Genomic DNA, 26,110 nt, shown 5'->3' on the forward strand with positions numbered 1-26,110 from the left:
CTTTATCTTTATTTTCTTTTACAGTAAGTCTCATTTCTTGCAAAGGGAAGACAGAGAAAAGAACCTCTTTTTTGTCTGTCTTTTTTGGAGAACCTCTGGTGTGCTACAAACAGGGGGAGGACTTTATAAACAACTTAGATTGTCATATGGTAGAATCACAGAACCACAGGGTTAGATGGGACCACAAGGGTCTTCTAGTCTAACTCCCTGTCAAGATGCAGGATTTGTTGGGTCTAAACTATCAAAAACAGATTGCTATCCAGCCTCCTTTTGAAAACCTCCAGTGCAGGAGCTTCCACAACCTTCCAAGGCAGTCTGTTCCATTGCAATACTGTTCTTACAGTTATGAAGCTTTTCCTGAGATTTCATCTAAATCTGTTATGCTGCAGTTTCAAGCCATTGCCTCTTGTCCTGCCCACTTTGTGGTGAGAGAGAGAGAGAGAGAAAACTTTTCTTAGGGTTGCCATTTTTAGTTGGACATATTTCTGGAGGTCTCATCACACAACATAATCTTTAATTAAAGATTAATCTTTCATTCCTGGAGACTCCAGGCCAATTCTACAGGGTTAGCAACCCTAACTTTTCTTCATCTTTTTTATGGCCGTCTTTCAAGTATTTGAAGATCATCATCATGTCACTGTCCCTCCCTCTGTTCCCTTTTCCAAACTAAACATACCCAGTTCCTTCAGCTTTTGCTCATACAGCTTGCATTCCATCCCTTTTATTATCTTTGTTACCCACTTCTGGATCCTTTTGATACATTGGTGACCAAAATTGAACACAGTACTCCAACTGAGGCCTCACCAGTGCTGAGTAGAGCGGTACTATCACCTCCGATGACTAGCAAGCTAGGCCTCTGTTAATGCAACCTAAAATTGCATTTGCTTTTTTGCAACCGCATCGCACTGTTGACTCACGCGGAGGTTATGATCCTCCACAACTCCCAGATCCTCTGCAACAGAGATGCCTGTGTTTGAGGCCATAGTGCTTGTAGTGCCGCTGCCAGGTCTCTGCAGGTGCCTAGTCAAGTAAAGTAATGGCTTTTCTAAATTGTCAAAAAAGTAAAATGTGGATCCTGAAACTACTGTAACATCAGCAAAATCCCCAAAACATTATTTCATCAAAAAAAATCTATACATGAGAGCGGAACGATGGTTTTGCTGTGAAGGAACTGGACTGGGACAGAGAAGAGAGAGATTCAATTATACCATGGATTTCCTAGGATACCTTGGGCAAGCCACTTAAGGCCAGAGTTTAAAAAAGTGCTCAGCACTCACAAATGAGGACAAATCTTCAGAGGAGTTCAGCATGTTGTGTGCTGGGCTCTTGAAAATCTGCCCATAAATGTCACAGGCAGAGCTGACCACGTTTGGTCCTTATTTTACATGCCTAAATGGGAGCAGAGCTCTTTGGAAAATCCAGACCCAGTCGTCCATGCTAAGTGCTTGAAAGCTTGGCTTTGATTTGGTGAAATCTCAGCTCTCTCTATGCCTCAGTGTCCCCTCTGTCAAATGAGGATAATATTTCCTCTTTTTCACTCATAGAAACATAGGACTGGAAGGAACCTTGATAGATCATCTAGTCCTGTCCCATGCATTGAGGCAGTACTATTATCTAGACCATCCCTGACAGGTGTTTGTCTAATCTGTTCTTAAAAACTTCCAATGACTGAGATTCCACAACCTTCCTAGGCAATTTGTTTTGGTGCTTAACTATCCTTACAGTTAGGAAGTTTTTTCTAATGTCTAACTTAACTCTCCCGCTACAGGCGACAATTTAAGCCCGTAATTCTTGTCCTGTCCTCAGAGGTTAAGGGGAGCAACTTTTTACATACTTGAAGATTGTTATCATGCTTCCCCTCAATCTTCTCTTCTTCAGACTAAACAAACCCAGTTTTTGCAATCTTTCCTCACAGGTGATGTTTTCTAGACCTTTAATCGTTTTAGTTGCTCTCCTCTTGACTTTCTCTAATTTGTCCATATCTTTCTCAAAGTGTGGTGCCCAAAACTGGACACAATACTCCAACTGAGGCCTTATCAGGGCTGAGCAGAGTGGAAGACTTACCTCTTGTGTCTTGGTTACAACACTCGTGCTAATACATTCTAGAATGATGTTCACCTTTTTTGTGCGTAACAGTATTACATTGTTCACTCATTTCATTTCTGATCCACTATTACCCCCAGATTCTTTTGTGCAGTACTCCTTCAAGGCAATCACTTTCCATTTTATATTTGTGCAGATGACTATTCCTTCGTAAGTGTAATGCTTTACATTTGTCTTTATTGAATTTCATCCTATTTATTTCAGACCATTTCTCCAGTTCGTCAACATCATTTCGAATTCTAATCTTGACCTCCAAATCACTTGCAATTCTTCCCAACTTGGTATCATCCGCAAACTTTACAAGTGCTCTCTATATGCCATTACCCAAACATTTATGAAGATGTTGAATAGAATCGGCCCCAAGACTAATCCCTGAAGGACCCCACTCAATATGCCCTTCCAGCTTAACTGTGAACCATTGATAACTACTCTCTGAGTACAGTTTTCCAACCAGTTGTACACCCACCTTATAGTAGATGTATCTAGGATATTTTTCGATAGTTTGTTTATGAGGTGGTCATGGGAGACAGTTTCAAAAGCCTTACTAAAGTTGAGATATAACATATGTACTGCTTCCCCACTACCCTCAAGATTGTTACCCTGTCAAAGAAGGGTATTAGGTTGATTTGACATGATTTGTTCTTGACAAATGCACATTGACTGTTACTTACCACTTCACTTTCTTCTAAGTGCTTACAAATGTATTTATTATTTGCTCCACTATCTTTCTGGGTACCGAAGTTAAGCTGATTGGTCTATAATTTCATGGCTTGCCCTCATTGCCGTTTTTATGATAGGTGCTATACTTGCCTTTTTACAGTCCTCTGGAATCTTGCCTGTCCTCCACATGTTCTCCAAGATAATTGCTAATGGCTCAGAGATCTCTTCAGCCAGTTCCTTAAGTATTCTAGGATGTATTTCATCAGGCCTTGATGACTTGAACACTTCTAACTTGCCTAAGTAATTCTTAACTTTTTCTCTTCCTGTTTTAGGTCAAGTCTATATGTACAGCATTTCAGCAGCACACCTGTACTGGTAGAGCTGTGCCACTGCAGCATATCTGGCCAAGACTATGCTGACGGGAGAGAGCTCTCCTGTCAGCATAAAAACTCACCTCCACAAGCAACATAAGCTATGTCAGCAGGAGAAGTTCTCCTGCCGACATAGCCTTGTGCACACAAATGCCTGTGTCAGTGTAACTTATGTCACTCAGAAAGTTGAATATTCACACACTTTGCCAACATAGGCTGTAATGTAAACGTAGCCTACCAGTCAGATCCTACCCCTGCTACACTGATGTTCATTATGTTACTCATTCAACCACTGCTAACTTTTTTGGTGAAAATTAAAACAAAACAAGGCATTTTACAATTCTGTCATTGCTGTGTTTTCTGTTATTGTTTTTCACTTCTCAATGAGTAATGGACCTATCCTGTCCTTGGTCTTCCTCTTGCTTCTCATGTATTTGTAAAATGCTTTTCTTGTTACTCTTTATATTCCAAGCTAGATTAATCTTGTTTTGTGGCTTGGCCTTTCCTCTAAATCCTACTATAATACAATAATAATGTCAAAGATTCCTTCCTTTAACATAAACAGACTAATTGAAATGCATAAGACTACTGTATATATTTTCCTTTAGTTTGCTGTTTTATATGCATCATCTCTATACATTTCAAATGCTGTGAAATGCAGAGGTTACTACATGCACTATAACTGGACTTTGAGATGTTTTGTACCTGTGGGTATTCCACTTTGCACATCCAAGCACTTTTGATCCGAGTTTTTGCTAGAGTACCTACTGGGTCCATGCCTGTGCCCTATATATCCTTGTACTCCAATCAGAGGTCCTATGGGGAAGATAGACCCATCACCACTCTAGTTCCTTCTCAGCTATGAAACCCAACCAAGGCAAGGACTCCAAAGAAGAGGGTAAGGAGGAAAAGCAGTAAAGCACCCATAGGGACAAAACACTTTGAAGAACTCTAGTTACTGTACAGATAAGTAACCTCTCCTTCTTCTTTAAGTAGCAGTCCCTATGGAAGCTCCACTTTAAGTGATTCTCAAGCAGTGTCCCAACTACAGAGGTGGGTGCTAAGAAGATGGCTCTAATACCGATTAGAGAACAGCCACACCAAAGGCTGCATCTCCACTGGGAAAAAGTGTACACAGACAACTAGGTGGCAGCCTTACACAGGTCTGACATGGGTATGTGTTTAAGCAGAGCAATGGAGATACCCATTCCACTAGGGTAAGTCACCTTTGCTGGGGAGGTACTCCAGAAGCTTCATAACATGTCAAACACACTTTCAAAGTCTGAGTGTGAAGAGGGGCTCCCTTCATTTTGTCTGCAAGAGAGTGAATCTAGGAAAGGCTCTGAAGAGCATGGTGTTTTTGAAGTAGAATGCAAGGGCTCCTCTCAGGTCCTGAGTATGAAAAATAGCTTCTTGCCTTAAAGTGTGAGGTTTTGGGGAAACCACTAGCAACTGAATGTCCTGACTGAAGTGGAAGTCCAAGAAGATCTTGGACAGGAAATGAGGTTGGGGACATAGAATCATCCTGTCCCAGTCACATACCATGTTGGATAGATCTGTCACAAGTATCCCAAACTCTCCTAATCCTTATGGCCACATGATGGAGAACAGAACATCTTGATGGCTCCTCAATACATTGAGAACTAGATTAAGGTCCCATGGTGGAGTAGACTCTCTGATGTGAGGAAAGTTGGTCAATCCCTTAACAAACCTTGAATTGAATACTGAAGGGTGCCTAAATATGAAAACCCTTCAACTGATAGGTGAAAGGCTGTAATGGCAGCCAGTTGGACTTTGATAGAGCTCAGTGTCAAGCCCAGAGTTTAATTCAGCATGTTTTCAAGTATGTAGGTGATGTGTGACTCGGAGGGAGAAAATGCCAACTGGATGTTCCAGCAATGAAATCTCTTCCACTTTTAGGATAAGACTTTCTCTTGGAAGGTTTATGACTATTCAACAGCATATTCTGTACTTCAAAAGAACAATCTTTTTCTACACCTAACAGCCATCAAGGAGCCAGGCCTTGAAATATAGAAGGAGAGATTGAGATGAATTATTGTGCCTGATTCTTGGACTAGTAGGTCTACTGTCAAGGTGAGACAGAGGTGGATGCAGACACAAGGAAATCAGATCCAGGAACCATACTGCCTCAAACAGGCTGGTTCTATGAGGATAATTACCAATTTTTCTTGCTTTAGTTTGTTCAGAACCCTGAGGAGCAATTGTGTTGGAGGATGGGCATATAGCACAATTTGACATCAAAATTTTAGGAAGGCTTCTCCCAAAAAGAGTTGCAACTGTGACTTCCTCCTCAAGCAAAATCAGCAGCATTTTATGTTGAATCATGTCCCAAAGAGGTCTATCTCTGGGAAGCCCCAGGTGAGAAAAATCTTGAGTAGCATAGCATCACATTTACCATTTTTGATCCTGTCAGAAATGTCTGCTCAGCATGTCTGCTATAGCCTTGTGTAGACCTAACAGATATGCCACTAAGATGTTTATTTGGTGGGTTATACACTAGTTCCAAAGTTTTATTGCCTCTGTATACAAGGATTGGGATCTTGCTTCTTGTCAGCCCTCTTGCAAGTAGGTGGGATAACGGCTCGTGTTTTCCATATTGCTTGGACTAGTGACAGCAGGAGGTCATTTATAGGTAAGGCTACCTTGCTTTGGAGAGATGTGCATAGGTTATCTGTCAAAGCATATTATGGTTCTTGCACCTCTTCCAAGGGGGTCTGTAAGGATTCAACTACCGTCTTCATGAGTTCTTGGAAGAAATTCATGTCATCCTCACAGGAGAAGGGAGGGAACATAACTGCCTCATCTGGTAAGGAAGGGGTCTTTGATAGCAGGGCTTCCTCCACTCTCAGCTCTTGTTCTTTTAAAGGGTCCTTTTAAGAAGGGGGTTCTGGGGTACCAGTGGTTGAAACTCTTGGGGGATCCTCAACAGGCCTCTGTACAGGACCCAAGGATTACAGAAGGCCCAATAACATGTCTAAAGCCCTTAAAGACAACATAAAGGAATGGAGAGGGGCCCCAAGGTGCTCCTACTATGACGGTTGTTGGATCAGTTGTCAACTGGTATCTGGGGTCTCTGCCTTAGAATACATTTCAGGAGAGGGAGGTTCAAACAGGAAGGTAATGGAATCTTGGATGGAGATCTCTAAGTTCAAGATGTTTTTCCCCCATTTCTAGTGAGGGGGGCAGAAGTGTTGGTACCAGTGGCTGTGTTGTATTGGTGGTTGAGTTAGTACTGGCAGAAGTGCCTTCATCTGAAGTTGCGGCAGCAATGAAGGGTACATTGAAACCAGCAGAAAATCCCTCTTGATCCTTCTCAGCAGAGGAGATTTAAGTTTTTCTGACAATCTACTTGAGAGGGGAATCTAATCAGTACTACTGAGATAGGACACTGAGTGATTGCAATGCACCTGACAGTACTGACGCTGGTACAGCTGGATCCATACAGTCCTTACGTCCATGATATACTGAACCACCTGCCTGGGTCAAAGGCTATTTCTTCAAGGAGTCTCTGTGTTTGGAAGTCTGCAAGGAGAGTACCAAATGAGACTGTTTGCCAAGAGATTTCTCAATGTGCGACATGCTGGAGGTCTTCACTGATGTGAAGGGGAGCTCAGTAGTGGAGGAGGTAGAAGTATCAGCAGTATCTATACCAGGACATGAAGTCTCCTTGCTTCCTGACTTTTGCAGCTACTTTTCCCTTCTTTTAGGTTCTCTATCATGGGATCTAGTTCTTTTCTTCTTAAAAGAGCTTTGAAGTTGTCCTCTGGACTCTTCTCATTGGAGCTGAAGCTGTGGGACTATCTGAGACAGTGGTTGCAGCTAAAATATCCATCACTGAAAGGAAAATACTCATTACAGGCCTGGGGTTTGGTGCATACAAAGAGAGGCTGCACACACAGAGGCCAAACTGGGAGAGGAGAGGAGGTCCTGACCCTGAAAACAGCAAAGAGGAAGGGAACCCCAAAAGCACTGAGGTGTGTGTGGAATTAATAAAAATAATAAATAAAATACATTTAAGTAAAATATAAAGTTTAAAAACAAGTAGGCTAACTAAGCTTGAAACTAACAGACACCAGAACACGCCATCTCTAACTGCAGGTAAAGGCAACAAGGGAGGCAGTAGCACAGGGATACGCAGATGCAAACCAAACCACACAGACATTACTACCAAAAATCTCTCATTGGAAGAACACAGGCTCATGCACACCTAAAGTGGAGCACTTACAGAGACCACTACTCAAAAAAGCCAAACTTAGATTTGTTTCAGCTAATATCAGTACTAATTTTATATGCCATGGAAGTTATACTACATGCTTGACATTTAAAACCTAGTTTTGGAAGAACACACATTGTTTTGCAACTAAACAAAAAAATCCATAAAACTTCAGAACATACAAGACAACATGCAGCAAATGCATTCTTCTGTTTGGGGCTATTAAAAACCTCCACCAAGAGTTAACACTTAAACGGTTTCATAGTTCTGTTTTATTATACCGAGTAGTCATGTAAACTATGGTTTCACTATAAAACTAAGGTTTTCATAATAAAGCATGCAGAAATCTAACTGAACACATTAAAATTAGGGAAGTCTTAATTACAACCCTCAAATTGCAAATCCTCAATAACTATCTGCAATTATCTAGGAAGAGGAGCCAGGATCATTCACACATTGTGACAGACTTTGCCATAGACCTAAACATTGTATCACTTGCATCTGGGTGGCGGAGTGATGTTCTAGCCAACAGCTGACCTTCAGCTACAATGTATTTGAACTCCTCTGAACACCTCGCTGCCTGAGACCTGGTAACACTGGTCTGCATGTTTTGATGAGGGTGTCACTGATACTGGTGTCTGCCATAACATTTTAATGGGGTCTAACAAGGGCTGTCAAGCAATTAAAAAAATTAAATAATAATAGAATACCATTTATTTAAATATTTTTGGATGTTTTCTACATTTTCAAAAATATTGATTTCAATTACAAACACAGAATACGAAGTATCCAGTGCGCACTTTATATTATTTTTATTTCAAATAGTTTCAATGTAAAAAAACAAAATTAGTACTTTTCAATTCACCTAATATAATTACTGTAGTGCAATCTCTTTATCATGAAAGTTCAACTTAAAAAATGTAGAATTATGTACAAAAAACACTGCATTCAAAAATAAAACAATGTAAAACTTTAGCATCTACAAAGTCCACTCATGCATGTCCCCCTCTCATTCTGCCATATATTTCATGTTATAGCAGGCTCAACTGATGACCCAGCACATGTTCATTTTAAGAACACTTTCAAAGCAGATTTGACAAAATGCGAAGAAGGTACCAAAGTGAGATTTCTAAAAATAGCTACAGCACTTGACCCGAGGTTTAAGAATCTGAAGTGCCGTCCAAAATCTGAGAGGGACAAGGTGTAGTACATGATTTTAGAAGTCCTAAAAGAGCAACACTCTGATGCAGAAACTATAGAACCCGAATCACCAAAAAAGAAAATGAACTTTCTATTGCTGGCATCTGACTCAAATGATGAAAATGAACATGCATCGGTCCACTCTGCTTTGGATCATTGTCGAACAGAACCCATCATCAGCATGGACACATGTCCACTGGAATGGTGATTGAAGCATGAAGGGACATATGAATCTTTAGTGAATCTGGTACATAAATATCTTGCAACGCCAGCTACAAAAGTGCCATACAAACACTTGCTTTCACTTTCTGGTGACATTATAAATAAGAAGCAGGCAGCAGTTTCTCCCGTAAATGTAAACAAACTTGTTTGTCTTAGCAATTGGCTGAACAAGAAGTAGGACTGAGTGGACTTGTAGTCTCTAATGTTTTACATAACTACACTCAAAAACAAAACAATGCAACAACAAAAAAATCTACGTTTGTAAGTTACACTTTCACAATAAAGAGATTGCACTATAGTACTTCTATGAGGTGAACTGAAAAATACTATTTCTTTTATCATTTTTACAGTGCAAACATTTGTAATAAAAATATAAAGTAAGTACTGTACATTTTGTATTCTGTGTTGTAATCAAAATGAATATATTTGAAAATGTAGAAAAACATCCAAAAATATTTTAAAATTTGAATTGGTATTCTATTGTTTAACAGAGTGATTAATTTTTTTATCTTGATTTTTTTTTTTTTTTAGTTAACCCCATGATGGGGAGGGCGAGGTGTCCAGGTACTGACATATGTAAGATGTGTAGCAATTTATGTGGCCTGTCCTGAACTTCCTTGGCTGGGATCTAAAGAGTTGAGTCTATCCTCATGAATGCCTGAACAAGGCTCTTCATTTTTGTTTTTTGTTTTGTTTTTTATGCTTAAAATTTTTGAGGAATTTTCACTGCAAAAACACAGGTGAATATTGGTGCAAAAAATTAATTTCAGTTTTCTGGGTAAATATCGGGAGCAGAAGGACAGTAAAAAAAGAAAAAAAGGCAAAAATATAAAGAAAAGTAGGAGTACTTCTGACCTGACTCCTTGCTCTCGAAGGAGGAGACGGCAGCTTGCTAACCTTCAGTATTTCTTTATTTAGGACTCAACATTATATTGCCTTACTATAACAGACAGCCTCACATATACACTCAGATTAACCAACCACTAACACATACAAATCTACCTACCATAATGCATTGGATTTTCTTAATATAATGAGTATTTTCAGGTACCTGAGTGGTCCAATTTTCCAGTGGAAATTGGTAAGAAACAAATTAATTATGAATTACTCTTTTTTTTTGGAATAAATAAAAAATGAAAGGCCCTTCTTTCTTGATAAGTTCTCTTTAAACATGTGAATTTATCTTGCAGATCTAAAATGGTCTGCAAATGTCATACCTATCAGAGATGTGTGCTTCCTTAAGGCAGATCAAACATCTTATATGACCAACAGTGAGCAGCATGACAGCTTCCCAGGATGGGTAATTTTTGAATCCCAAGGACTTACGGTTTATCATGGTGAGCGAACTGATACCAAGTACTTCTCGGCGGCAAAGAAATATTGTTCAACAAGAAAAAATAGAAACTACACAAAAAAATACTAAACGAAACTACTGCTAACTAAATAATTGGACTATTTAAAATGTATTTACTAGGACTATAGAGGGCATGCGTGATAAAAGAGGAGAGCTCAGACTCATAGCCATAGGCAGTGAGAAGGAATGAAGGGTAGTTGTGATGGCCTGATCGTTTTGTCCCTCAGTTGGAAGCACAATAACATGCAGGGTGCAAGCGCTGTCCCAACTGGTATTGCTGATTGAAGTCTCTATTTTGAGTGCACTGGGCATGCACTTATCAACTATGGAATATCTATATCCATCTATCTATCTATCTATGAACAATCACTTGAAGAATCACAACTCATTGAGTTTCAAATTTCCAGATGTCAGATATGAACAGTAATCAATAAATCTGAAAAACAACTTACCTTCTCCATGACAGTAGGAAATAGGAACAGTTGTATGATGGGCTTCTAGGGAAATAACTGTTTCCTCTGATCCAGCAGTCGGTGAAATTAACTGCTCAAAAAAACCCAAACAAACAAATTAGTCATAATTTCAATGACAGCATTTTATTCTGTAGTATAGCAAATACTGCCACAGCCCAAAGTGCAAATGTAAAAACATAATATGGCATATTATTGAAGTAAAAAGTGATATATCCATTGTCTTCAACTCTACTAGATTTTGTTCAACATGTATATTGCCAAAATGGCATCAAATAACAGAAAGCACTTAAATATTGAAGAACTAATGCATCAAAAAGATTATTCTGACAATACATGTTACAAATATACTAGAAAGCCGATACCTGAGAATAGATTCATTAATAAATTTTAACATCTCAGAAACCATTCTAAGGTGATCCCAAAAAAATATAAGATGCTCTTCACTGGAAACACACATTTATATATTTCCTAGATAAAATTCTGTCAACATTAATCTACCAAAAAAATCAAGTTTAGTAAATTAAAATATCTAATTTTTGATGTATATATCTAGTGGGTGCACCCACACAGAGGGCTTGTAATGCCTGTAACACTACTGTTTTGGATCACAAAACTCTGCATTATCCCCCTTATCCATCCCTCATTCTTGTCTCCATTTTAATCCCACCATTCTCAAATCCTCATAGCACAGCTTCCTTCCTTCCAGATAAGACGTTCAAAACAGAAAAATGATGCACCAAATCAGCCAGATGTGCATTGGTCGAACCATTGGAATACAATCAGACACTCTTCCATGTCACCTTAAAAATTAGGACAAAGCCTCTGGGGTGCTCCAAAACCCAAATATTGAGATACTGATATCTCCTACATACAAAAGTATAGTGAATAACCACCATAACTTTTGGCTAGCTCAATTCTACTTATTGTAATGAATGGGATTTCCAGTAGCCAGTGCAAGTCATAGCTAAAGAAATAAGAACATGGTTTTGAAGGACATTTACAGGAGATATAATATACAGCTGATAATTATTTGAGATTATATACAATTCTCTTTTAAAATATAATCTTGAATGTTCTGAATTCAGTATTTTCCCAAGTTTGGTCTACTTTCTGCTCATAGATCAAAACTACTTAAAGATGTGATGGATTGTTCTTATAAAAGTCGCCCATTTTTAATAGTAGGTAGCAATCATTTGCAGGTCAGTTAAAGAAGAGGATGCAATAGTATTGTAGGTTATCTATTCTGTTTGTAATCCTAAAGGCTCTGAATCCCCCAGTTATTAGGCCCTATTTGAGGAAAATACTTAAGCATGCATTTAACATTAAGCATGTGCTTATGTCCCAATAAACTCCAATGGGACATAAGGACATGATTATGAATTATCCTGATTTGGGGCCATAGTCCCTGAACTTTCTATAAACACATTTTTCTGTAATTTTCTGTTATGCAATACAGCCAAAAGAGTATCTGATTTCTGTCCTTACGATGCCTTCAGTTCTGCTTTTCATTCATCTACTGAAGGATTTTTGAGATTGATTTGCCATCTTTAAAAGCAGCTTACTTCAGACAACAGATTTAAAACTCACATTTCTTTAAATCATAAATTAGAAATCACCACATTTCATTTACTGTCATATTTACAACAGGGAAAACATGGTCTAGTGGTCATAGAATGGCTGATGTCAAACTCTGCAAAAGTTCATACTTTGCACTGACTCACTGAGTAATTTGGGCAAGTCATAATGTCAGTATGCCTCAGTTTTCCACCAGTGAAGAATTTAATACTTACCTACTTCACTGTGATGTCTGACGCTTAATTCATTAATCTTTACTATGCACTTTCAAATCCTTAGATGAAAGATGTTATGGAGTATAAAATATTCATATTTTACACAAATCCAGAGTAAATTAATGTGTCTTTACCAAATTATTTTGATATTCTAACTTTATGATTAATGTTTAAAAAATCATAACTCTTAGTAAGACGAATTAATGAAAAAGGCATTATGGAATAATGATTTTTAATCATCTCTCTGATAAATTAAATACCAGACTACTCAATTTATAAATAAATATAAGGGTTCCTTATAAAAAACATTACTTCCTTTAAATATTTTTATCCAATTACACAGACACACACCCTTGAATATATAAGATTAAAGGAATATAAAGATCAGTGAAAAAAACAAAATGCAAGAAAACTGAATATGTTTTAAATTGGTGAGGTAATGTACTAAAACACTCAAAAATTCAATAAATTCCTCGTCAATGCCAAAGCAAACATCAACAGCCTCCTTCAAGACCTACTAGACCAAAAAACATAATTCAGACAATCAGAAAACTAAATTTTGTTAATCCTAGTTCTCTTTCAAGAAATAGCACATACATTGCTCCAAGCCCTCTCTTTTAGTGTATTTCTCCTGGCTCTACAAAAAGATTTACATTCCTGTTTATCCATCTTTAAAGGATAAAACTGAAATGTCATCCTTACTGTCCTCACAATATTCAGTTTACTTGCAGAAAGAATAAGTAGTCAGTCACATAGCCATGGATCTAAATAAGTTGTGTACAGGGTGGATAGCAATATTTATAAAAAAGTTTATTTAAATTGGATTTTTCTTTTCTAAAATAAACCTATTTAAAAGTGAATTTCAAATCATGTGAAAGCCAAAACTTACTGTAATCTATTTGAACTATTTAAATTAAAATAATATTCAAGCAGTACAAAGTTTTACAGAAAGTCACACCACTGAACTGGTGGAAGTCACTGTCTAAGAACCTGGAACCAGAGTATGCTGAAGTGCTCAACCAGCTTTTAACAGCAGTAATCTCTTCTGTAGGTGCAGAGAGAATAGTTTCTTCATTTCAGTTTATTCAATCAGTTCAATTCAATGACTGGCTCTCATTCAAAGCTAAGCGACTGACTGGGAGCAGAAAAAGCTTGTTTTCCCTCTTCCAACCTATGTATAACTAGGTGTGAGAAAGCGAGATCCACTACTTCTAAAAATTTGAATGACATTGGGACAATCAGTTAAATTCAATAAACACGGTTAATATTTCCTTTGTCTAATAAATCGTTTAGTTTTAAATTGCAAAACACTGTTTGATAGTTAATTTTTTCTTGTGTATTCAACACATTTAAGGTAGTTTTATTCAACTAATAGATAATTTTGAAATGCTGTGTTTGAGCATTTTTGACTGAATTCCAATTTCCATCCAAATGTAATCTTACACAAATTGCAAGTAAAAACAATCATCTAGTAAATAAGAAAACCATCATTTGCCATTTTCTAACACAAAAAGTTGTAAAAATTAAGACTCAGAATAAATGTATACTAAGCTATACAATTGCTTAAACAAATATGTATGGACACAGTATCTTCCTGGACAGTAAAAAGAAGTACCAAATTTAGTGTAAAGGCTATATTTAGTTGCAAATCAAAATGTTTTAATCATTACTAACCAATGAGAATCAGTCTTTCTTTAGAAAAGATAACTAAAAATGTACAAATACAAATAAGACTAAAATCAATTATTTAAATCAAGGTTTCCTGCTTGCAGATTTAAATCATTAATTTAGATTATTTAAATCCATCCCAAACTGGTTGTGTAAACACTAATATTATTACTAAATAATTTTTGGCAAAGATACAGAAAAGACTGTGCTTTAATACCATAGGCCAAAGACTCCCAAACTGTGATCCTTAGACTAGTGGTTCTCAAAGCCGGTCTGCCGCTTGTTCAGGGAAAGCCCCTAGCAGGCTGAGCTGGTTTGTTTACCTGCCACATGCGCAGGTTCAGCCAAGCGCGGCTCCTACTGGCCACGGTTTGCCACTCCAGGAAGGGTGGCCAGCACATCCCTCGGCCTGTGCTACTTCCCGCAGCCCCCATTGGCCTGAAGTGGTGAACCGCAGCCAATGGGAATTGCAATCGGCCAAACCTGCAGACATGACAGGTAAACAAACTGGCTCGGCCCACTAGGGGCTTTCCCTGAACAAGTGGCGGACCGGCTTTGAGAACCACTGCCTTAAACAATTAGTGGTTCACCAATCACATGCTGGTAATTCACAGAGAGAGATTGTCAGTTACATGATTTTGGTTTCTTCTGATTTACAACTACTAAATTGAATTAAAGGACAGATAAACAACACTGAACCTGGACTAGTTCAGAAGGAAATGGGAAACAATTATTTAAAATAAATAAGACTCACACCTATCATGTGTCTTTCTATATTTTGATACTGTGATGAGAATAATGCCACCCTTGTTTATATTTTAGATATGCTATTAAAAAAAGATGCATAGAATTTCTATAACATATTCAATAAAAGAGGTGGAAAATGAACATTATTTTTACATTAAACAATTGCTATAGTTTCAACAGGGATGACATGCAATTGTGAATGAAACGGAAAGTGATTCCATCAAAATGAAAAGGAAAGAAGATGGTCCAGAGAGAACAGTTATTAAATGTGATCCACCCTATAAACAAGTTTGAGAACCCCTGCCAGACACCCTAGACTAGAAATAAATTTAGTTTTTCTTTTCAACCATGTAAATACTGATCAGGGTTAGAGAGGCAACACACTGTCTCATGAAGGAGGAACACAGAAGCAGTGGAGAAAGCAGATACAGAAGTATCAGAGGGGTAGCTGTGTTAGTCTGGATCTGTAAAAGCAGCAAAGAGTCCTGTGGCACCTTATAGACTAACGGACTTATTGGAGCATGAGCACATGCATCCGACGAAGTGAGTATTCACCCACGAAAGCTCATGCTCCAATACGTCTGTTAGTCTATAACGTGCCATAGGACTCTCTGCTGCTTTTACAGATACAGAAGTTTGCACTTAAGTTTTCAGTGTCTCAATAACACCTTTTAACTAGGACTGTCAAGCGATTAAAAAAAATTCATCTCAATCACACTGTTAAAAATAGAATATTGTTTATTTAAATATTTTTGGATGTTTTCTACATTTTCAAATATATTGATTTCAATTACAACATTGAATTCAAAGTATACAGTACTCACTTTATATTTATTTTTATTACACATATTTGCACAAAAAACAAAAGAAATGGTATCTTTCAATTCCTCCATTACAAGTACTGTAATGCAATCTCTTTATTATGAAAGTTGAACTTGCAAATGTAGGACAAAAAAAAATTGCATTCAAAAATAAAAAGATGTAAAACTTTAGAACCAAGGAGTCCACTCAGTCCTATTTCTTAATCAGCCAGTCACTCAGACAAACAAGTCTGTTTACATTTGCAAGCACATCCCTGGAATGGTTTCCAAAGCATGAAGGGCATAGGCATGTTTAGCATATCTGGCATGTAAATACCTTGCAGTGCTGCTGGCTACAAAAGTGCCATGCGAACACCTATTCTCACTATCAGGTGACATTGTGAATAAGAAGTGGGTAGCATTATCTCCCATAAATGTAAACAAACTCATTTTTCCTTGTGATTGGCTGAACAGAGAAATAGGACTGAGTGGACCCGTAGGCTCTAAAGTTGTACATTGTTTTGTTTTTGAGTGCAGTTATGTAACAAGAAAAAAAATCTACATTTGTAAGTTACACTTTCACAATAAAAAGATTGCGCTACAATATCTGTATAAGGTGAACTGAAAAATATTTCTTTTGTCATTTTTACAGTGCAAATATTTATAATAAAAATAATATAAAGTGAGTACAGTATGCTTTGTATTCTGTGTTGTCATTGAAATCAATATATTTGAAAATGTATTAAATTTTTTTGGATGTTTTTCTCCATTTCAATTCATGTTCTCCTATTAACAGTGCAATTAAAACTGTGTTTAATCACGATTAATTTTTTTAATTAACCGCATGAGTTAACTGTAATTAATTGACAACCCTACTTTTAGCTATTAAAAATGAGACTGGTGTAGGTCAGAAACACACCTGGGTGAAAACTACCAGTATCTATTCTGAGCTATTCTAATGTCTTTGGTAGATGTATTTATTTGCATGGAACATATGGGCCCGAATAGTCAAAGGCGTTAACATAACCCTATCACCAAAGAACATTAAACACTCAAACAATGTTCGGGGTTTGGTATACAGAAACCTTAGCCTGCTTAGTACCATGGGAAAAACATTATCAAAATCCTCTTAACATTTTATTAAAGGATACAGAAAAAGGAAAAACAGTTAAAGCATTTGAAATGTAAATATTAAATAAGGTTTTCATTTTAACAACATCCTTTGCTCACTTTAGTTGGAGAGAGGTTTCAGAAGGAAAAATCCCTTGTTTGACAGTCTTTAGATTGTATTAAAATGGCAAAAACTGTCCTTTTGGAGAAAACAGAAGTTAGTAGAGACGGGCTGGAGCTGTTATTGTTGCTGTTAAAGTCCGATCCCACTTCCTAAGAACACAGAACAAGATAAACACACACAAAAGAGGAGAAAAAATAAACAGCAGAGATAAAAATGCAACTTTTGTCTGTGGTGCTGAATTTCACTTGCAACCTCACTGGTGGAAAAACAGAGGCCCAATACACAGTCTTAATAGCCACTCTGAGAGCTGACTAATTTGCACCAGCTTCAGGAAGCTTAGATGCTTTCAGCTGCCTCTATGGTCACAGGCTTAGAGCGGTGTTGCAAAATATACAACCTTGGCTGGCTAAGCCAGACACTTATTAGACAGAAGGAAAAAGGAGAGAGAGGAAGTAAAATATATAAACTGGAGAAGGAAAAGGACATGTGGGGTGTGGGAGGAAGACAGATGAAGTCTCACAACCCTGGTGATGTTTGGGATTCAGATGGAACTGGTGAAGGTGCCATGTCATCTGTCTTCTTCTCTCTGGCTTAGTCTGGTCAGGACATCTTTCAGGATCAGGATGACGAAGACCTGAGATCCCAGGAGATGATCTGGGTGGCAGCCATGATTCATAGATCCATAAATTACAAGGCCAGAAGGGACCACTGTGATCATCTAGTCTGACTCCCTGTATAACACAGGCCATAAAACTTCCCCTAAAATGATTCCTAGACCATATTTTTAGAAAAAACATCCAATCTTGCTTTAAAAAATGGCAGTCAGTGGTGGAGAAGCTACCACAACCTTTAGTAAACTGTTTCAATAGTTAATTACTCTCACTGTGGCAATGCTTGTGCAGCTGAGGTTGTTGACTACATTCTTTTCACCCTTTCCAAGTGAACGAGCAATGGGTCACCTGATTCCAAATGTGCCATTCCCACAGATGGATACACAAGATGATAGACTGAGCTATTCTCTGTTGAGGTAGTACATAACCACATTACCCATGAGAACCTAAACAGATTCCTGCTGATTTGAGATTGGAAAGGCCTATAGAGTCAGTTCAATGCTCTTTTGTTCTAGTACCAAATTCCCCAGGGTGTCAACCCACATGGCACTGACCCAAAATTCTTCAGCAACAAGCCTGGCAGCAAGGCAGAGGTATATGATCCAGTACCAAGGTCAACACTAGTCTTCCAGAGTGGAGTACAGGGTATCATAACTGCACCAATAAAAAAATGTTTAACTAACATTAGGGTCTAGCAAACACACTAACCAAGAAAATGCAAAGATAAGGCTCCTACTATGTCCTCAATTTTCCCAGATTTTACAATACCTGAAATCAATAAAATGCATGTCATACTTGGAAAACATGCCCAGCCCTGTGAGCCATATCTCTATGAGCAGATGTAGATGTAAAGGGACCTTAAAATCTTAAAAGACAGACCTAAGCCACAAAAAGCATTTAAGACTGAACTGAACCTAGAAACATTTTTTTAATCTTAAAAATGAAGAATACACATAAAAAGATATACAAGTGATAGTAGTAACACACTGCCTCTCCAACATGCCTCAATCCTAATCTGGAAGGACCAATTCCAGGCAGTAGAGGGAACTTGAGAACTGGTACCTGTGACATAACCCAGGGTACAATCTGGATGGTTGAACAGTAGCGCCCCCTCGATTCTCCAACCTGGGGTTACTTTTACATTGCTTCATTGTGAGAGCAACCACTTCTGCCCTGCTCACAGGCAGCCTCCGGCATGTAAATTACTCCCAGTTATACTGCAATAGTATTACAGCCAGCCACCCTTGAATCACACTGCAGAGCAAGACCAGCAAATTCCCAGTCCCAGACTTTCACCAAGAAATGTGCATCTTATGTTGTCCAGCCCTCTCCTGGACACTACAAGTTAAAGTCCATCTTTTTATTAACAGAAAATGATATGGACAAATCCTGTTATCTCAAATGACGTTTTCCAAACACTTCAATCCAAAACACACTAGTTTAGTTAAAACAATAAAACACATTTATTAACTACAGAAAGATAGATTTTAAATCATTACAAATAATGAGGCATAAAAGTCAGAATTGGGTACTAAGAAATCATAGGGTTAGAAGACTGCACCAGTTATCTAGTCTAACCCCCTGTCAAGATGTAGGATTTGTTGAGTCTAAAGCATCCAAGATAGATGGCTATACAGCCTCCTTTTGAAAACCTCCAGTGAAGAAGTTTTTACAACCTCCAGAGGCAGTCTGTTCCATTGTCTTACTGGTCTTACAGTTAGGAAGTTTTTCCTGAGATTTAATCTAAATTTGCTATGCTGTAGTGGGAACCCATTGCTTCATGTCCTGCTCTCTGTGGCAAAACAGAACAACTTTTCTCAATCTTTTTTATGGCAGCTTTTCAAGTATCTGAAGACTGCTATCATATCCTCTCATTCTCTTTTCCAAACTAAACATAGCCAGTTCCTTTCTCCCTTTGCTTGCATTCCATCCCTTTGATAATCTTTGTCGCTTGCCTCTAGATCCTTTCCAGTTTCTTTACATCCTTTCTATACATTGGTGACCAAAACTGTACACAGTACTCTAGCTGAGGCCTAACCAGCACCGAGTAGAGTGGTATTATCACTTCATGACTTGCATCCTATGCCTCTGTTAATGCAACCTAAAATTGCATTTGCTTTTATTTCAACATCATCGCACGGCGGGTTCATATTGAGGTTGCGATCCACCACAACTCCCAGATCCTTCTTAGCAGCGCTGCTGCCAAGCCAGTTCCCTCCCACATTTTCTATTTGTCCACTTGTTTTTTTCTTTCCTAAGTGTAGCACCCTGCATTTATTTGTTGAATTTCATTTTGTTGTCTAAGCCCCAGTTCTCCATTTTTCAAGATCCCTCTGAATTTTAGCTCTATCTCCCTCCCCCGCCAAGCTTTGTCTCATCTGCAGACTTGATCAATATAATCTCTATTCCTACATCTAGGTCATTAACACTGGATCCAGAACAGAACCCTGCGGAACCTCACTTGAGCCCATCCCTCCAATCCAACACCATTCCATTAATAGTTAATCTTTGTTCACAGTTGTTTAACAAACTATGTATCCACTTAATGATAGTTCTGTTGAGCCTGCATTTCTCCAGCTTACTTATCAGAATGTCATGTACGACTACGTCAAAAGCCTTGCTGAAGTCCAGGTATATTATGTCCACCGCATTCCCTATACCCATCAAATCAGTTACCCTGTCAAAGAAAGAAATCAAGCTAGTTTGGCATAATTTGTTCATGGTAAATCCAGGCTAGCTGCTAGTCATTACCCCTTAATCTTCCAGGTATTCGCAAACTGAATGTTTTATATATTGATCTAGTAGCTTCCCAGGTATCAAAGTCAGGCTAAGTGGTCTATAAGTTTCCCAGCTCTTCCTTTTCCCTCTTTTTAAAGATGAGCACTATGTTAGCCCTTCTCCAGTCTTCTGGGATCTCTCCTAAGTAAAATGCAACATCTAACTTAATAAGCTAAGAGAATTCAAAGCAAATAATCTCTCACCACCTGCTGCAGCAATTTTACTGATCTCCTTTCAGACAGGATCTCTCCCCAATTTAATGATGCCTCCTTTGTTCTTCAAGTGTAGTCAATGCCATGCGTAGAGATAAAGGGAGAGATGATTTCCCCACTCTTTATACTTTTCTTTGAAAATTATCTCCAGTTGAGGTTCAGGAGACAGCAAATCTGTGGGTACAGGAACTTCCAGCTGTTTCTTTGCCAAAATGGAAATTTGTCATTCACACCCTTTTTCCTGCCAAATAATGGCTGCTTAACCAGGTCCATTTGATTTTGCTGACACCTGGCTGAGATGTCAGTTTGCCTTTTGTCTCTAAGGAATGAATTTGTGCCTGCTTTACTAAACATGGAACATATCTAAGCAATGTTATACACAATATAATCTTATAACTTTACATACAACACTGCCACATAGTTTCCCAGCACAATAATAAGCAAATTATGAGTTTTCAAATGATACCTCACAACGCATAGTTTGTACAAAATGTATCATAGTCTTGTTAAAAGGGTGAATATAAGTATGCAGACTGTCACAGTACCTGTTTAATCTTTAACTATCACTGCCAGACCAAGGCCAGACACCAACTAATTGTGAATGTGGATTTTTTTAAGTCTACTGCTATACACTTATAACTAGATTTAAAACAATCGATTTCATATAGTGTGCTAACAGACACCTAAGTGTAATAACTTAAGTGACAAAGAGTCCTGTGACATCTTATAGACTAACAGACATATTGGAGCATAAGCTTTTATGGGTGAATACCCACTTCGTCGGATGTGACAAAGTGGGTATTCATCCACGATAGCTTATGATCCAACATGTCTGTTAGTCTATAAGGTGCCACAGGACTTTGTCACTTTTTACAGATCCAGACTAACATGGCTATCCCTCTGATACTATAACAACTTAGTGAGTACTGGATTGGGATAAATTTTAATTAGTAATCTGGCAAGGTAAGAGTCTCTGTATCCCACAGCCAGAACTCCATGTTACCTGTGGTTCAACAGACATGGAATTCAACACTTATCACAGAACTGTAATCCAGAAGCTCTTTTTAAAAATCGATGTTTCTGGCCCTTATATGGTTGCAGAAATAACCTAGAAAATGTAAGAGGAAATCTGAGGCAATAGCTGAGTAGGTGTGTGCTCAAGTGCCTGAGAATAGTGGGGCAGCTAGAAGTAACGGAGGTGTCTGGAGTTGCAGTGGGTGGATGTTTGTAGGTTGCCTGAGGCTGCTGGAGCAGGGTAGAGAGTACTCAAGAGCATAGCTGTTAGAAATTAGTTTCTCATATGGCCGGCGGCTGTTGATGGTGGCAGGAATAGCTAGGTGTTAGCAACAACTGGCAGGATGCTAGGGAGGTGGGAAGAGGCTGTTGCAGCTGGCTGCAAGGGAAAAGACGAGGGAGCTAGGCCAATATTGGGCCCCTCACTTTATGTTGTAGCTGACACTCCCCTCTGTGGCTTCTACCAACTCTTGCCTCTCACTGCTCCTTAATGGCTGGGATCCAGCATGGGAAGCAGTGAGAAAGACGACACTGGCTGCCTTTTTAGCTGCAGCCAGATCAGCCGATGGAAGGTGCAACTTCAGCCTGGCCAAAGCTCGGATGGATGTATTAGGATTCAGGGTGACAAATGTGTAACTGCTATACAAGATGTGCAACACTTGGCAGCCTTGAGGAAATCTGAGTCACACTTACACCCAGGAAGTTAAGAGAAGCCAGATGCATAGGCAGAATCACACAGCACCAAAACCATTGGAAATGAGCCAGTGAGGTTGCCTACAATCTCCCCACCTTCCTTAGTGCACGTGGAAGGAAGTAAGTTCTGGGCTGAGCTGCCTGGACAATTCCATGGTGTCCAGAGTCCAGGGACATGCACAGAATTGAGAAAACTGAAGGGAGTAAGGTGAGAGGAAGGAACAATGTCATGATTGCCAAGGTGCAGGGACAGGGAAAACATGGAGGGAAGGAATGGGAAATGGAGAACACTGAAAGCATTCCCTATTGACTTTTTTTTACATCAATTACCGTTTTAAGTTTAAACCACAGTTGTGTGTGTTTGTGGAGCCTGAAGGATGAGATTGAAGAGTATTTCACAAACAATAGAAAAAATGAATATTACCATAAAATTTAGGGGTGAGTGCTGTGATATTTCGGCCCATTGTGCCACAACATACACTTGTTTAAGCCTATAAAAATTCCTTCAGCTATTCAATGTCCACACAATATATGTTACAACTTCAAAGAGAAAAGTTTTTACTTTTATTTTAGAAAAGCAAGGAAATTAAATACACAAAATATCTAAACAATATTAAGGTGAATAAACCAAACCTGAAAACACAGGAAGCTCAAAATTAAAGCTGAAGCTGTTCTGAATGAAGTCAGTGTCTTCTCCCCATTCCTCCCTCCTCCTCTAAACAATGGTATGAGATACTGTAAGAATGCCCTATTAGCCTTATGTCTGAATTTCACGAGCTTTGATATCTTTTGTCATAGCTTTAATGGTATTTTAGTTTTGTTTTTTTAACTCTTCTTATAACTAAATCACGAATGTCAAGTGCTAAGATCAGTACATTAATCAAAATTTCTCTTGAAATTACAATGTAATTACCATTAGCTCAAACTTCCTACTATAGCACAGATTTGAATGATAATAACTGACTGACTATCTGACTTTTAATATAATTAGCTCTTCTTAAAAAAAAAAGTTGATTAGAATACAGTTCTTTAACATACAAGCAAATTTTCTTGGCATATTTTTGTCACTGGGGATCAATTAGGCAAAAGCATTCCCTTTAAGAACATTTTATAAGGTAAATATTCTGAAACTAAAGGAGGAATTAACTTTCCCTGTACTACACAGGACATCATATACATTTTAAGTAAGTTATTTTTTTAACACTTTTCTCTTTTTGCCTGTTTTTAACTCAATACTACAAGTGAAAGATGTCACTGTATTGATTAACTACATATTTTACTAAGGACTCTGAAATGTTATATTTAATTAGATATACTCTCTCAACCACAGAGGTATTCACATTTTAGCTAGGTCAATGGTGCACAAACACATCTTATAGGATTTGAAATAGCTCCTTCAAATGCACAAGGACAATCATTAAGCAAGATCTAGCATCTATCACACAAGAGCAACTCCGCTATTAATTTTATTTAGATTTTTTTCTAGTTAGTGAATCAGTACAATTATTTGTTGTCTACGAACAATGACAAAACAGGTCCTATGTATCACTCCCTTTTCATCACTTCCACACCTGGCTTTGGTATACTTAGAGAAATGAAACTGTTCAGAAGGCTGGAGCGCCAGAATTTGATCCAACTCTGCTGCTGCTACTGCAGCAGGGGATAACCACCGCTGCTCCAGCGCAGGGGGCTGACCCAGCCCCACTGCTGCTACAGCCCTGGCCGCAGACCACCAGCTGCTGCTCTAGCCCTGCTGCTCCTCCTGTGGCAGGGGTAGACGGCTGCTACAGTCCCACTGTTGCGGTGGGGGCTAAAGCCAAAGAAATAACAGAGGTCCATTGAAGTCACAGAATCCATGACCTCCAAGACAACATCATATCTTTACCAATGGGTTACAAAGTTTTAGACATATCAGGCCACTAAAGCTAGAATAACGTTTTGGTCTTCGTATAACAGAAGTGGTAATGCCAAAATACAGAAGAAAAGATTAAGAGTATATAGAAACCTTAGAAGAAAGCTGTTAACTACAAAAACCTATGAGGACATATTAAAAATCACAAATGTATAGAACTTGTAGAGATGATTAGAGAAGGATTTAATTTATGGGCTATGAGTAAAATATTAATAAGGCAAATGTCTTATTTAAGAGCTCTATTAAGGCAAAAGGTAACTACAAAAATTAATATATCGAGTCATGCCACTGTGAATCAATTAGTGAATAATGACAGACACAAACTATTCAACACTATGTTTCTGCACCATAAGGTGTTTAAAAGCTGAATTGACCTTTTAGCTAGATATTTTCAAAAGTAACTATATTAGTTGCCTGGAACATTCATATTTAAACTGAAATACAGAAAAAAATAACAGATCTGATTTCAGAGACTCTGAGACAGATATAAGCCAGCGGACGTAAATCAGCATAGCTCCACTAACTTCACAGAAGTCCTCAAGCAGCACTGCATGGTGCACTTCCTCTCAATACTGCCTCCCAACACAAGGCTAGTGAAAGCAGAGCCCAATCCCAAGCTGAAGCTGGGTGCTATAGAAGTATAACCCACGTGCCTAATACGGAGATCTCTCTTCAAGAGATATATAGGGAGCAGGTAGGAATGAGTTGTCTGGTTCATTGTTGCTAGGTACATGCACAATTAGTGCTCTATATCCAGAAGTTTCTGGAATTGGATGTGGTAGTATTGGGTATGCTCAGTAGGTTCCTTGTTGCTCAGGTCAGACTTCATGAGAGCCAGTAGCCAGGGCAGCAGCTTTTCAAAAAGCCATGTGCCTTGTGTGGCTTGGGAGAAGCTGAGCTACAGAAGCAGAAAGCAGGCTGTTTTCCTTAACTCTGAAACATTTTGCAGCAGGTTTCTGTGGGGATTGACCTGTTTAGATTTGTTTTCTTTATTTATATTTATGCATAACTATGAAGATAATGTATGTGGATTATAAAGTAGCCATGTTATGTTATAGAAATTAAGTTGTAGTTATTATTATTATTATTATTATTATTATTATTATTATTATTTAATGTTTCTTTATCATAAGACTTTATAAAGTTGGTACTTAAGAATTAAGTTAGACTTATAGACTTTAAGGTCAGCAGGGACCATAGTGATCATCTTGTCTGACCTCCTGCACATTGCAGACCACAGAACCTCACCCACTCACTCATGTAATAGACCCCTAACCTCTGGCTGAGTTACTGAAGTCCTCAAATCATAGTTTAAAGACTTCAAAAGTTACAGAGAATTCACCATTTACAGTAGTTTAAACTTGCAAGTGACTCCATGCCTACATGCTACAAAGAAAGACAAAAACCTCCCCTTTTCTCTGCCAATCTGACCTAGGGGAAAATTCCTTCCCAACCCCATCTATGACAATCAGTGAGACCCTGAGCATGTGAGCAAGGCCCACCAGGCAGATAACTGGGAAAGAGTTATCTGTAGTAACTCAAAGCCTTCTCCACCTCCAGCCACTGGGGATTTTTGCTACTGGCAGTCACCGATGGGCCACATGCTACCACTGTAGACAATCCCATCATACCAACCCTTCCCTAAACTTATCAAGCTCAGTCTTGAAGCCAGTTAGGGATTTTTGTTATTTTGGGGACTTGAATTTGAGTTAGACCCTGCAGACCTTGCGGAATGTCTTTAGAGACTGAATTCTGGGTTTCAAAGTTGCTCTTCTATGGGAGATGGTTTTTTTAAGGCTCTGGAGAAAGGCAATGAAATAAACTTTGGCTCACCCAAAGATTACAGAAGTATTAGAAAATTTCCAAGTGAAAAATTTCTACTCAAATGTCAAAGGACATTACAGACCACAAATGTTCAGTTAAATGAAGAGGTTAAAATTTCCAATGCTTATTCAGGCCCTCATCTCCCTTTACTTTCTCTGAATAACTGGTTTGAGGCTCTCCATCTGAAAGATGCTCATTTCCATATCAACA

The 26,110-nt window shown here is 38.4% G+C and overlaps 1 protein-coding gene across 5 annotated transcripts in view; it reads right to left on the reverse strand.

Moving 5' to 3' along the window:
• Positions 1 to 26,110, reverse strand: part of FUT8 (fucosyltransferase 8) — a 248,110-nt gene that overhangs the window by 146,670 nt on the left and 75,330 nt on the right. For 3 of the 5 annotated variants that reach the window (XM_030559804.1, XM_030559803.1, XM_030559805.1), the window contains exon 1: positions 10,597 to 10,680. The gene's annotated coding sequence lies outside the window, so the exon portion shown is untranslated. Of the gene's footprint in view, positions 1 to 10,596; positions 10,688 to 26,110 lie in introns of those variants that run through there. The other 2 variants (XM_030559807.1, XM_030559808.1) reach the window with 1 other exon arrangement.

The sequence above is a fragment of the Gopherus evgoodei genome, chromosome 4 (assembly GCF_007399415.2).
Source record: "Gopherus evgoodei ecotype Sinaloan lineage chromosome 4, rGopEvg1_v1.p, whole genome shotgun sequence".
In the NCBI taxonomy this organism is placed as follows: Eukaryota; Metazoa; Chordata; order Testudines; family Testudinidae; genus Gopherus; species Gopherus evgoodei.